The 13,817-nt window shown below is 44.5% G+C and overlaps 1 long non-coding RNA gene across 1 annotated transcript; it reads left to right on the top strand.

Annotated features, from left to right (window-relative positions):
* Positions 1-1,125: 1,125 nt before the first annotated feature.
* LOC121843899 lies at positions 1,126-13,070 on the top strand. Its single transcript, XR_006081787.1, has 6 exons — positions 1,126-1,473; positions 8,920-9,021; positions 9,170-9,390; positions 9,628-9,764; positions 11,648-11,757; positions 12,489-13,070. It is a non-coding gene; the product is annotated as an uncharacterized LOC121843899 (long non-coding RNA).
* The last annotated feature ends 747 nt before the right edge of the window (positions 13,071-13,817 follow it).

A 13,817-nucleotide genomic window follows, 5' to 3' on the forward strand; every position in this document is an offset into this window, starting at 1 on the left:
ATCTCTGAATAACTCTCCTCACTGAGACAGCAGAGAAAACATTAGACATCTCTGCTGTTTAGGTCCTGCAGCTATCAGGTTGTAGCAGTATGAAGAGTTAGACTAGACTTCTCTGCTGTTTAGGTCCTGCAGCTATCAGGTTGTAGCAGTATGAAGAGTTAGACTAGACTTCTCTGCTGTTTAGGTCCTGCAGCTATCAGGTTGTAGCAGTATGAAGAGTTAGACTAGACTTCTCTGCTGTTTAGGTCCTGCAGCTATCATGTTGCAGCATATTGTACATGAGAGGGAGATACAGAGAGAGACAGATATGGAAGGAGAGAGAGACATTTAGTCCCCCCCCCCTACCCGGAAGAGGAAAGGAGAAGTGTGAGTAAAGGTCTCTAAATAACTATTATCTCTGGTGTCCATGTCACACAGGAGACAGTAAATATAGATCTCAGGCCCTCTCTGAGAAAGATAGAGACATCTCTGAATAACTATTATCTCTGGTGTCCATGTCACACAGGAGACAGTAAATATAGATCTCAGTCCCTCTCTGAGAAAGATACATACATCTCTGAATAACTATTATCTCTGGTGTCCATGTCACACAGGAGACATAGTTTATAAAAGTCTACATGGCCATTGAAGTAACACAGCTTTTCCCAAAACTCGGTCCTGGGAACCCCAAGGTGTGCACGTTTTAGTTTTTGACACAACACTACAAAGATCATTATTAATTCATTCTCAAGCCTTGATTACTAGAATCAGCTGTGTAGTGCTACGTAACCTCTCAAAACCAGACTCATGCTCTGTTGACGTGTGAATTCACAGGGTCCCATTTTACTCCACGTGAATATATTGTCACTTCAATGCTAATGTACACTGTTGTAAACTAAACTAATATAAACTAAATATACAAACTAATCTATACTGTAGTAAACTAAACTAATATACAACTAATTACACAGCTAATCTTCACTGTGGTAAACTAAACTAATATGAACTAAATATACAAACTAATCTTCACTGTGATAAACAAACATGATTCTAAGTCTGTGGTCACATGGTGGTGGTTAGTGTCGTACTATTGGTTAGACAGTTTCCCCTTTAATGAGGTTGACTGTTAAAACTGTCTCTGACATTAGACTGAGTCACACAGAGACTCCAGCTGTGCAGCGAACAGACAGGAACCTACAACTGAGATAACAGCAGACTTTACAACAGTAGAAGATACAACAGTAGAAGATACAACAGTGGAAGATACAACAGTAGAAGTTACAACAGTAGAAGTTACAACAGTAGAAGATACAACAGTAGAAGTTACTGCATTTCAACACACGTTTGTAAAGATGTCTGAGGAAATCTATGAAAACTGCGATGGATTTAGTGGCAAAAAAAGAAATAAAATAGAGACCATGGATATTAATGATCAAATATACAACAACGAAAGACCCATCATGACCTGCAAGAAGGTTGGTGATCAACATTCAGGTAACAGTTAACCTGGTGTAATACTCGACACTGACACACACACACACACACACACACACACACACACACACACACACACACACACACACACACACACACACACACACACACACACACACACACACACACACACACACACACACACACACACACACACAGCATTTCTCATTTACATAAATATTCACACCCAAGTCAATACATGTTAGAATCACCGTTGGCAGCGATTACAGCTGTGAGTCTCTGGGTAAGTCTCTAAGAGCTTTCCACACCTGGATTATACAATATTTGCCCATTTATTATTTTCAAAATTCTTCAAGCTCTGTCAAATTGGTTGTTGATCATTAGTTGGCAACCATTTTGAAGTCTTACCATAGGTTTGCAAGTAGATTTCAATCACAACTGTAACTTTGCAAACTCCAGTGTAGATGTGGCCTTGTGTTGTAGGTTGTCTGGTGGAAAGCAGACTGGAACAGACTCCAGTGTAGATGTGGCCTTGTGTTGTAGGTTGTCTGGTGGAAAGCAGACTGAAACAAGTTTTCTTCTAGGATATATCCTGTGCTTAGCTCAATTCTCAATTCTCAATTCTAATTTTTTTGTAAATTTATTTATTTATTTTTATTTTTATTTTATCCTGAAAAACTCCCCAGTCCTTTAAAAATGACAGGCATACTGATAACATGATGCAGCCACCACTATGATTGAAAACATAGTGACTTCAAAACAATATATATATAATATATTAATATATTATATATATATATATTAATAGGATTATATATATATATATATATGTGAAATGTCAGAATAATAGTAGAGAGAATGATTTCTTTCAGCTTTTATTTCTTTCATCACATTCCCAGTGGGTCAGAAGTTTACATACACTCAATTAGTATTTGGTAGCATTGCTTTTAAATTGTTTAATTTGGGTCAAACCTTTCAGGTAGCCTTCCACAAGCTTCCCACAATAAATTGGGTGAATTTTGGCCCATTCCTCCTGACAGATCTGGGGTAATTGAGTCAGGTTTGTAGGCTTCCTTGCTCTCACATGCTTTTTCAGTTCTGCCCACAACTTTTCTATGTTATTGAGGTCAGGGCTTTGTGATCGCCACTCCAATACCTTGACTCTGTTGTCCTTAAGCCATTTTGCCACAACTTTGGAAGTATGCTTGGGGTCATTGTTCATTTGGAAGACCCATTTGTGACCAAGCTTTAACTTCCTGACTGATGTCTTGAGATGTTGCTTCAATATATCCACATAATTATCTTTCCTCGTGATGCCAGCCTATTTTATGAGGGTGCACCAGTCCCTCCTGCAGCAAAGCACCCCCACAACATGATGCTGTTCGGAACCAATGTTGTCGGCGGTTAACTGGCGGGACGTCAGGCTTGGTATTCCTAGAACCGGAGCGATAAGTAAGTGTGAAATTGAATCTACCGTTGAAGAACATCTGGCTTGTCGGGAGTTCATACGTTTGGCGGTCTGGATGTAGGACAGGTTTTTATGGTCAGTCCACACGATGAATGGGGGGTAACAGAGCCCTCCAGGCAGTGACACCAAACCTCAAGAGGCAGCTTAACTGCCAGCAGTTCCCAATTACCGACGTCAAAATTCCTCTCTGCAGGTGAGAGCTTACGGGAAAATAATGCAAATTTTTGGAGCTTCTGATCAGAGTGGGACAGAACAGCACCTCCCCCGGTGTCGGAGGCATCCACCTCCATGATGAACTATAGTTCTGGGTCTGGCTGAGTGAGGAGTGGAGGTGAAGCGGTGAGTTCCAGGAACGCTGCCTCTGTCTCAGGGGTCCAGTGGAACGGAGTGGAGGGGGAGGTGAGAGTGGGAACGCTGCCTCTGTCTCAGGGGTCCAGTGGAGTGGAGTGGAGGGGGAGGTGAGAGTGGTGACAGGTGCTGCCAGACGACTGTAGTTGAGGGGTCCAATGGAACGGAGTGGAGGGGGAGGTGAGAGTGGTGACAGGTGCTGCCAGACGACTGTAGTTGAGGGGTCCAATGGAACGGAGACGAGGGGAGGTGAGAGTGGTGAGAGGTGCTGCCAGACGACTGTAGTTGAGGGGTCCAGTGGAACAGAGTGGAGGGGAGGTGAGAGTGGTGAGAGGTGCTGCCAGACGACTGTAGTTGAGGATGAAACGTATGTAAAAATTGGCAAACTCCAGGAAATGCTATATCTGCTTCGGATTAGAGGGCGTAGGCCACTCTGTGACTGTCATGTCTTGGTGGGGTCCGTACGTAACTCCCCCTGTGCAATAATACAACACAGGAAAGACACAGAGGAAGCATGGAACTCACATTTCTCAGCTTTGACAAAAAGCCATTGGAGAACTTGGCGAAAGTATTGCTGGTGAGACTCAGGGTCCTTAGAAAAAAATCGGAACGTCATCCACAAAGACAAAAACGAAGCGTCCAATCACATCCCTCAGCACATCATTGACCAGGTTCTGGAAAACATCAGGGGTGTTAGTAAGACCTAAAGGCATGTCCAAATAATCAGTGGCCAAGTGGTGTGTTAAACGCAGTTTTCCACTCGTCCCCCTCTCTGATGCGCACAAGGTGGTAGCCATTCCGGAGGTCCAGTTTGGTGAACACAGTGGCACTATGGAGGAGGGAAAAAGTAGAACTGATGAGTGTGCAAGGATACTTGTTCTTCACTGTGATGTTATTCAGCCCACGGAAGTCTATGAATCACAATTTTTAAAGGAACTGTTTGACTTTGTCTTAGCTAGGTCTTTTTATTTTGTCTAAATTTGCACTAAGAATGGCATAATCAAGTTACTTGCACGGCCTCAGTGACCCATCCTTCTTCACAAAGAAAAACTCAGCACCCACCGGGGAGGAAGAAGGCCTGATAAGTCCTGCAACCAGGGAATCGTGGATGTATCTCTCCATAGCCTCCAGCTTGGGGTGAGAGAGGTTATACAACTGGCTACAGGGGAGAGGAGCGCTGGATGTACCTCTCGTGATACTCTGGAGGAACTGATGACAGGATGTGGTGCTTGCTGAACACAGGAGCTAGATCGTGATACTCTGGAGGAACTGATGACAGGACAGGATGTGGTGCTTGCTGAACACAGGAGCTATATCATGATACTCTGGAGGAACTGATGATAGGTCAGGATGTGGTGCTTGCTGAACACAGGAGCTAGATCGTGATACTCTGGAGGAACTGATGACAGGACAGGATGTGGTGCTTGCTGAACACAGGAGCTATATCATGATACTCTGGAGGAACTGATGACAGGACAGGATGTGGTGCTTGCTGAACACAGGAGCTAGATCGTGATACTCTGGAGGAACTGATGACAGGACAGGATGTGGTGCTTGCTGAACACAGGAGCTATATCATGATACTCTGGAGGAACTGATGACAGGACAGGATGTGGTGCTTGCTGAACACAGGAGCTAGATCGTGATACTCTGGAGGAACTGATGAGAGGTCAGGATGTGGTGCTTGCTGAACACAGGAGCTAGATCGTGATACTCTGGAGGAACTGATGACAGGACAGGATGTGGTGCTTGCTGAACACAGGAGCTAGATCGTGATACTCTGGAGGAACTGATGAGAGGTCAGGATGTGGTGCTTGCTGAACAGAGGAGCTAGATCGTTATACTCTGGAGGAACTGATGATAGGACAGGATGTGGTGCTGAACAGAGGAGCTAGATCATTATACTCTGGAGGAACTGATGACAGGGCAGGATGTGGTGCTTGCTGAACACAGGAGCTAGATCGTGATACTCTGGAGGAACTGATGATAGGACAGGATGTGGTGCTGAACAGAGGAGCTAGATCGTGATACTCTGGAGGAACTGATGACAGGACAGGATGTGGTGCTTGCTGAACACAGGAGCTAGATCGTGATACTCTGGAGGAACTGATGACAGGTCAGGATGTGGTGCTTGCTGAACACTGGAGCTATATCATGATACTCTGGAGGAACTGATGACAGGACAGGATGTGGTGCTTGCTGAACACAGGAGCTACATCGTGATACTCTGGAGGAACTGATGACAGGACAGGATGTGGTGCTTGCTGAACACAGGAGCTACATCGTGATACTCTGGAGGAACTGATGACAGGACAGGATGTGGTGCTTGCTGAACACAGGAGCTAGATCGTGATACTCTGGAGGAACTGATGACAGGACAGGATGTGGTGCTTGCTGAACACAGGAGCTACATCGTGATACTCTGGAGGAACTGATGACAGGACAGGATGTGGTGCTTGCTGAACACAGGAGCTACATCGTGATACTCTGGAGGAACTGATGACAGGACAGGATGTGGTGCTTGCTGAACACAGGAGCTAGATCGTGATACTCTGGAGGAACTGATGACAGGACAGGATGTGGTGCTTGCTGAACACAGGAGCTAGATCGTGATACTCTGGAGGAACTGATGACAGGACAGGATGTGGTGCTTGCTGAACACTGGAGCTATATCATGATACTCTGGAGGAACTGATGACAGGACAGGATGTGGTGCTTGCTGAACACAGGAGCTAGATCGTGATACTCTGGAGGAACTGATGACAGGGCAGGATGTGGTGCTGAACAGAGGAGCTACATCGTGATACTCTGGAGGAACTGATGACAGGACAGGATGTGGTGCTTGCTGAACACAGGAGCTAGATCGTGATACTCTGGAGGAACTGATGACAGGACAGGATGTGGTGCTTGCTGAACACAGGAGCTAGATCGTGATACTCTGGAGGAACTGATGATAGGTCAGGATGTGGTGCTTGCTGAACACAGGAGCTAGATCGTGATACTCTGGAGGAACTGATGACAGGACAGGATGTGGTGCTTGCTGAACACAGGAGCTATATCATGATACTCTGGAGGAACTGATGACAGGACAGGATGTGGTGCTTGCTGACCACAGGAGCTAGATCGTGATACTCTGGAGGAACTGATGACAGGACAGGATGTGGTGCTTGCTGAACACAGGAGCTATATCATGATACTCTGGAGGAACTGATGACAGGACAGGATGTGGTGCTTGCTGAACACAGGAGCTAGATCGTGATACTCTGGAGGAACTGATGATAGGTCAGGATGTGGTGCTTGCTGAACACAGGAGCTAGATCGTGATACTCTGGAGGAACTGATGAGAGGTCAGGATGTGGTGCTTGCTGAACACAGGAGCTAGATCGTGATACTCTGGAGGAAATGATGACAGGTCAGGATGTGGTGCTTGCTGAACAGAGGAGCTAGATCGTTATACTCTGGAGGAACTGATGATAGGACAGGATGTGGTGCTGAACAGAGGAGCTAGATCATTATACTCTGGAGGAACTGATGACAGGGCAGGATGTGGTGCTTGCTGAACACAGGAGCTAGATCGTGATACTCTGGAGGAACTGATGATAGGACAGGATGTGGTGCTGAACAGAGGAGCTAGATCGTGATACTCTGGAGGAACTGATGACAGGACAGGATGTGGTGCTTGCTGAACACAGGAGCTAGATCGTGATACTCTGGAGGAACTGATGACAGGTCAGGATGTGGTGCTTGCTGAACACTGGAGCTATATCATGATACTCTGGAGGAACTGATGACAGGACAGGATGTGGTGCTTGCTGAACACAGGAGCTACATCGTGATACTCTGGAGGAACTGATGACAGGACAGGATGTGGTGCTTGCTGAACACAGGAGCTACATCGTGATACTCTGGAGGAACTGATGACAGGACAGGATGTGGTGCTTGCTGAACACAGGAGCTAGATCGTGATACTCTGGAGGAACTGATGACAGGACAGGATGTGGTGCTTGCTGAACACAGGAGCTACATCGTGATACTCTGGAGGAACTGATGACAGGACAGGATGTGGTGCTTGCTGAACACAGGAGCTACATCGTGATACTCTGGAGGAACTGATGACAGGACAGGATGTGGTGCTTGCTGAACACAGGAGCTAGATCGTGATACTCTGGAGGAACTGATGACAGGACAGGATGTGGTGCTTGCTGAACACAGGAGCTAGATCGTGATACTCTGGAGGAACTGATGACAGGACAGGATGTGGTGCTTGCTGAACACTGGAGCTATATCATGATACTCTGGAGGAACTGATGACAGGACAGGATGTGGTGCTTGCTGAACACAGGAGCTAGATCGTGATACTCTGGAGGAACTGATGACAGGGCAGGATGTGGTGCTGAACAGAGGAGCTACATCGTGATACTCTGGAGGAACTGATGACAGGACAGGATGTGGTGCTTGCTGAACACAGGAGCTATATCATGATACTCTGGAGGAACTGATGACAGGACAGGGTGTGGTGCTTGCTGAACACAGGAGCTAGATCGTGATACTCTGGAGGAACTGATGACAGGACAGGGTGTGGTGCTTGCTGAACACAGGAGCTATATCATGATACTCTGGAGGAACTGATGACAGGACAGGGTGTGGTGCTTGCTGAACACAGGAGCTACATCGTGATACTCTGGAGGAACTGATGACAGGACAGGATGTGGTGCTTGCTGAACACAGGAGCTATATCATGATACTCTGGAGGAACTGATGACAGGACACGATGTGGTGCTTGTCGATCTGAGGGTTGTGCATCTTTAACCATGGATGGCCAAGAACCAGGGGAGAGTGAGGACAGTCGATTATGTGGAAAGTGATCCTTTCCTGGTGGTTTCCAGAGAGATGCAGGATGACAGGGACGGTCCTCTCCCAGACACGGACAAGGAGCTGTCCTTTGAGAGCGTTGGCATCGAGGGGTGAATCGAGTGGAACAGAGTCCAGGCCCAACTGGGTAACGACACCACGGTCCAGGAAACTCTTGTCGGTGCATGAGTCGATGATAGCAGGCAGGGGAAGAACCTGGCTCTGCCACATGAGGGCGCCGTCAAGCAGGGGTCTGGGGGGTCTGGGGGAGAGATGGGCAGACGATTCGGTAGGTCCCCCACTATTGCCGAGCCACCACTTTTGCAATTTTTATGGATGAGGGAAAAAACAATTGAATCCATTTTAGAATAAGGCTGTAACGTAACAAAATGTAGAGAAAGTCAAGGGGTCTGAAAACTTTCCAAATGCTCTGTAGCCATGTTATTTAGACTTGTTATTCTTCTTTGTTAATTCACTGTGTATTTATTTATTGTGTCACTATTTTAAATGTTGTATCTTTAACTCTGCATTGTTGGAAAAGTCTGTTGTTTACGAAGCAAATAACAAATTAAGTATGATTTAGAATTAAATAGGTGCCGGCAATCATTTTGGGTGCCTGAACTCTGCACTATGTTTAAGCCAATATTCTGTAAGAAGTTCTGGAAGTCAAGCAGTAGAATATGTGAGGTTCTGGAACTCAGTTTTGGTGTTCTGTCCCTTGTCAATCTTGTGTATTTCCCTCAGTGATTCAAACAGCAAATGGACACAAAATTAGACACAAATACAGCAAGTTTTTATGGTAATGATTTGTTCTTCAGGGTCTTGTCAGTGGTGGAAGAGATACTCTGGAGCTGCTGCAGTGTGTCTGGGGCTGCTGTGTGTTCTCCTACTGGCTGGGATCATAGGCCTGTTTCTCTACCGTGAGTTTGATCTGTTCTCACTCAAACATTCTTCATCATCAGTGGTGTAATGACCACGGTTCAATTACATTTACATTCCAGTCAATTACATTCAGAACGGACACCAAATTCCACTGTTACCTTGTTCATTGGTTGTATTATTTCACAGAGAGGAACCAATTGACCAGTTCCAACACCCTGACTGAAGAGAGAGACCAGCTACAGACCTGCGGAAACAACCTTACTGAAGAGAGAGACCAGCTACAGACCAGTTACAACACCCTGACCAAAAGAGAGACCAGCTACAGACCAGTTACAACACTCTGACCAAAGAGAGAGACCAGCTACAGAAAGAGACAGAACGTCTGAAACAATCTTTAGTTGAGAAAGGTGAGTCAAATTGTCTAATGACTGTTCTGTTTCACAGTCTCTGTATCTGTTCACACGTCACTTATAAACAGGCAATTCAACTTACATTAAAGGAAATATTTAAATGAAAAATGTGTGAAACAAAGTCCGACTTCCAAACTGTCCATTAGTTAGTGTCCTGTCTTCCTTGAGTGTTTGATTGATATTTAATTAAATGTTGTAATAAAGTGACTAAAGCAGGAAATGTTCAACTTATAGTGTGTCCTCGAGGATGGAAGAAGCTTGGTAGCAGTTGTTACTACATCTCTACTGAGAAAAAATCCTGGGAGGAGAGCAGACAGGACTGCAGAAATAGAGGAGCACACCTGGTGGTCATCAAGAGCCAAGAACAACAGGTGTGTGTGTGTGGTAGAGAGAGAGAGAGACAGGGATGCAGCTTAATACCCTCCCTCTCCATATATATCAAAGAATTGGTGAGGGCACTAGAGCAGTCTGCAGTCCCGGTCTTCACCATCCTAGAATCTGAAGTCAAATGTTTGCTGATGATCTGGTGCTTCTGTCACCAACCGAGGAGGGCCTACAGCAACACCAACAACAACTCTCAGTAAGACAAAAATAATGGTGTTCCAAAAAAGGTCCAGTCGCCAGGACCACAATTACAAATTCCATCTAGACACTGTTGCCCTAGAGCACACAAAAAAACTATACTTACCTCGGTCTAGACATCAGCGCCACAGGTAACTTCCACAAAGCTGTGAAGGATCTGAGAGACAAGGCAAGAAGGGCCATCAAAAGGAACATAAAATTGACACACCCATTAGGATCTGGCAAAAAATATTTGAATCTGTTATCCAGTTATTGCACTTTATGGTTGTGAGGTCTGGTGAGGTTGCCGCTCACCAACCAAGACTTCACAAAATGGGACAAACATCAAATTGAGACTGCATGCAGAATTCTTCAAACAATATCCTCTGTGTACAACGTAAAACACCAAATAATGCATGCAGAACAGAATTAGGCTGATACCCGCTAATTATCAATATCCAAAAAAGAGTTGTTACATTCTACAACCACCTAAAAGGAAGCGATTCCCAAACCTTCCATAACAAAGCCATCACCTACAGAGAGATTAACCTGGAGAAGAGTCCCCAATGCAAGCTGATCCCGGGGCTCTGTTCACAAACAGACCCCACAGAGCCTCAGGACAGCAACACAATTAAACCTAACCAAATCATGAGAGAACTAAATTATAATTACTTGACACATTGGAAAGAAATAACAAAAATCTAGAATGCTATTTGGCTCTAAACAGAGAGTACACGGAGGCAGAATACCTGACCACTGTGACTGACCAAACTTAAGGAAAGCTTTGACTATGTACAGACTATGTACAGACTCAGTGAGCATAGCCTTGCTATTGAGAAAGGCCGCCGTAGGCAGACATGGCTCTCAAAGGAAGACAGGCTATGTGCACACTGCCCACAAAATATGGTGGAAACTGAGCTGCACTTCCTAACCTCCTGCCCAATTGTATGACCATATTAGAAGACACATATTTCCCTCAGATTACACAGATCCACAAAGAATTTGAAAAAAAAAAAAACCAATTTTGAAATACTCTTGGATATATTGAGTGAAATACCAAAGATGTGTGACCTGTTGCTACAAGAAGACAGAGAGAGAGAGACAGAGGGAGCGAGACAGAGGGAGACAGAGAGAGAGAGACAGAGGGAGAGAGACAGAGAGAGAGAGACAGAGAGAGAGAGAGAGAGAGAGAGAGAGAGAGAGAGAGAGACAGAGAGAGAGAGACAGAGGGAGAGAGACAGAGGGAGAGAGACAGAGGGAGAGAGGGAGAGAGACAGAGGGAGAGAGACAGAGGGAGAGAGACAGAGGGAGAGAGACAGAGAGAGAGAGACAGAGAGAGAGAGACAGAGAGAGAGAGAGACAGAGAGAGAGAGACAGAGGGAGCGAGACAAGAGAGAGAGAGACAGAGAGAGAGAGACAGAGGGAGAGAGACAGAGAGAGAGAGAGAGAGGGAGAGAGACAGAGAGAGAGAGACAGAGAGAGAGAGACAGAGGGAGCGAGACAGAGAGAGAGAGACAGAGAGAGAGAGACAGAGAGAGAGAGACAGAGAGAGAGAGACAGAGAGAGAGAGACAGAGGGAGCGAGACAGAGAGAGAGAGACAGAGAGAGAGAGACAGAGAGAGAGACAGAGGGAGCGAGACAGCGAGTAGAAATGGCAGGTATTAACAATGTTGTCTCTCTTCCACATCTACAGACATTTGTCAATTGGTTATGCGGGGTAAAGAACTATGTCTGGATTGGTCTGACTGACTCTGTTACTGAGGGGACCTGGAAATGGGTGGACGACACACCACTGACCACAAAGTAAGACATTAATGAATTCTGTGTCACTATGACATCACTGTCTGGAGAAGTAGGTTCAGAATGGACAGCCTGATTCTTCTACAGGTATTGGAACAGTGGACAGTCTGATTCTGTGTTGTTTCTTTTACAGGTATTGGAACAGTGGAGAGCCTGATTCTGTGTTGTTTCTCCTACAGGTATTGGAACAGTGACAGTCTGATTCTGTGTTGTTTCTTCTACAGGTATTGAAACAGTGACAGTCTGATTCTGTGTTGTTTCTCCTACAGGTATTGGAACAGTGGACAGCCTGATTCTGTGTTGTTTCTTCTACAGGTATTGGACCAGTGGACAGCCTGATTCTGTGTTGTTTCTTCTACAGGTATTGGAACAGTGGACAGCCTGATTCTGTGTTGTTTCTTCTACAGGTATTGGAACAGTGCACAGCCTGATTCTGTGTTGTTTCTTCTACAGGTATTGGAACAGTGGACAGCCTGATTCTGTGTTGTTTCTTCTACAGGTATTGGAACAGTGGACAGCCTGATTCTGTGTTGTTTCTTCTACAGGTAATGGACCAGTGGAACAGCCTGATTCTGTGTTGTTTCTTCTACAGGTATTGGAACAGTGGACAGTCTGATTCTGTGTTGTTTCTTTTACAGGTATTGGAACAGTGGACAGCCTGATTCTATGTGTTATTTCTCCTACAGGTATTGGAACAGTGGACAGCCTGATTCTATGTGTTATTTCTCCTACAGGTATTGGAACAGTAAAGAGCCTAATGGTGGTGGAGCAGAGAACTGTGTGTATTTCTACTCCTGGTCATCAGACACAGGAGAATGGTGGGACTATGACTGTTCCTATAAATACAGATGGATCTGTGAGAAATAGGATTCATCCTCTGTACTCTCTGAACTGCTAAATAGGATTATGCTCAGTATATCGTACATATTTTCTGCTTATTCAATTTACCTTGTCAACTACATACAATATGTAACAATACAAATGTAGAATACATTATAATAAAAAAATATGCAATAACAATACAATGACTTGATAAGAGAAGGACTGTTCTGTCTGTTGTTGAGGAAATTCACCACTAAGGACTCAAATTCAAAGGAAATCAATATTTATTATCACAGTCACAGAGGTTCACTGACTCAATACAATCCTGATGTTAATTTTTATTATTATTACTTTTTAGTTTAGTCTACTTGCTAAATATATTTCTTAACTCTTCCCGAACTGCACTGTTGGTTAAGGGCTTGTAAGTCAGCATTTCACGGTAAAGTCTACACTTGTTGTATTCGGAGCATGTGAGAAATAAAGTTTGATTTGATTTGAGACCCTTTATACTGCGAAACAAACAAGTCATATCAGCACGGTTGGTTCCTGCATGAGACTTACTGATACCACACCAGGCTTCTTACCTTGAAACTGAGATACTCCTTTTGGTTCCCAGAGCAATGTTCTGGGTGTACTGGGAAAATGCTTATACAGAGTGTTGATTCCTCCCATGTACTGTACAGTCAATCAGTTACTCGCATGAATCCAACCAAGTTGGATATTAGAAAAGCAGCATTATTCTAAACATACGAGTGGATAAACAGAGAAAATGTCACACTATTAAATAATAGTTGATCTAATATGGAGTCTAGAAAGACTGTTCTCTACTGTATAATAGTTTATCTAAAATGGAGTCTAGAAGGACTGTTCTCTACTGTATAATAGTAGATCTAACATGAAGTCTAGAAGGACTGTTCTCTACTGTATAATAGTTCATTTGAAAATGGAGTCTAGAAGGACTGTTCTCTACTGTATAATAGTTGTTCTAACATGGAGTCTAGATGGACTGTTCTCTACTGTATAATAGTAGGTCTAACATGAAGTCTAGAAGGATTGTTCTCTCTGCTGTATAGTAGTTGATCTAACATGGAGTCTAGAAGGACTGTTCTCTCTGCTGTATCATAAATCTCTGACACTCTAAGACTGAACATGTGAATGTACTATGTATCAGGTTTCAGTTAAGACCCATGTGCAGACTGTGTAGAGGTAACAATGTTTATTGTAACAACAGGGGCAGGCAA

Source organism: Oncorhynchus tshawytscha, unplaced genomic scaffold (assembly GCF_018296145.1).
Source record: "Oncorhynchus tshawytscha isolate Ot180627B unplaced genomic scaffold, Otsh_v2.0 Un_contig_4256_pilon_pilon, whole genome shotgun sequence".
Lineage (NCBI taxonomy): Eukaryota > Metazoa > Chordata > Actinopteri > Salmoniformes > Salmonidae > Oncorhynchus > Oncorhynchus tshawytscha.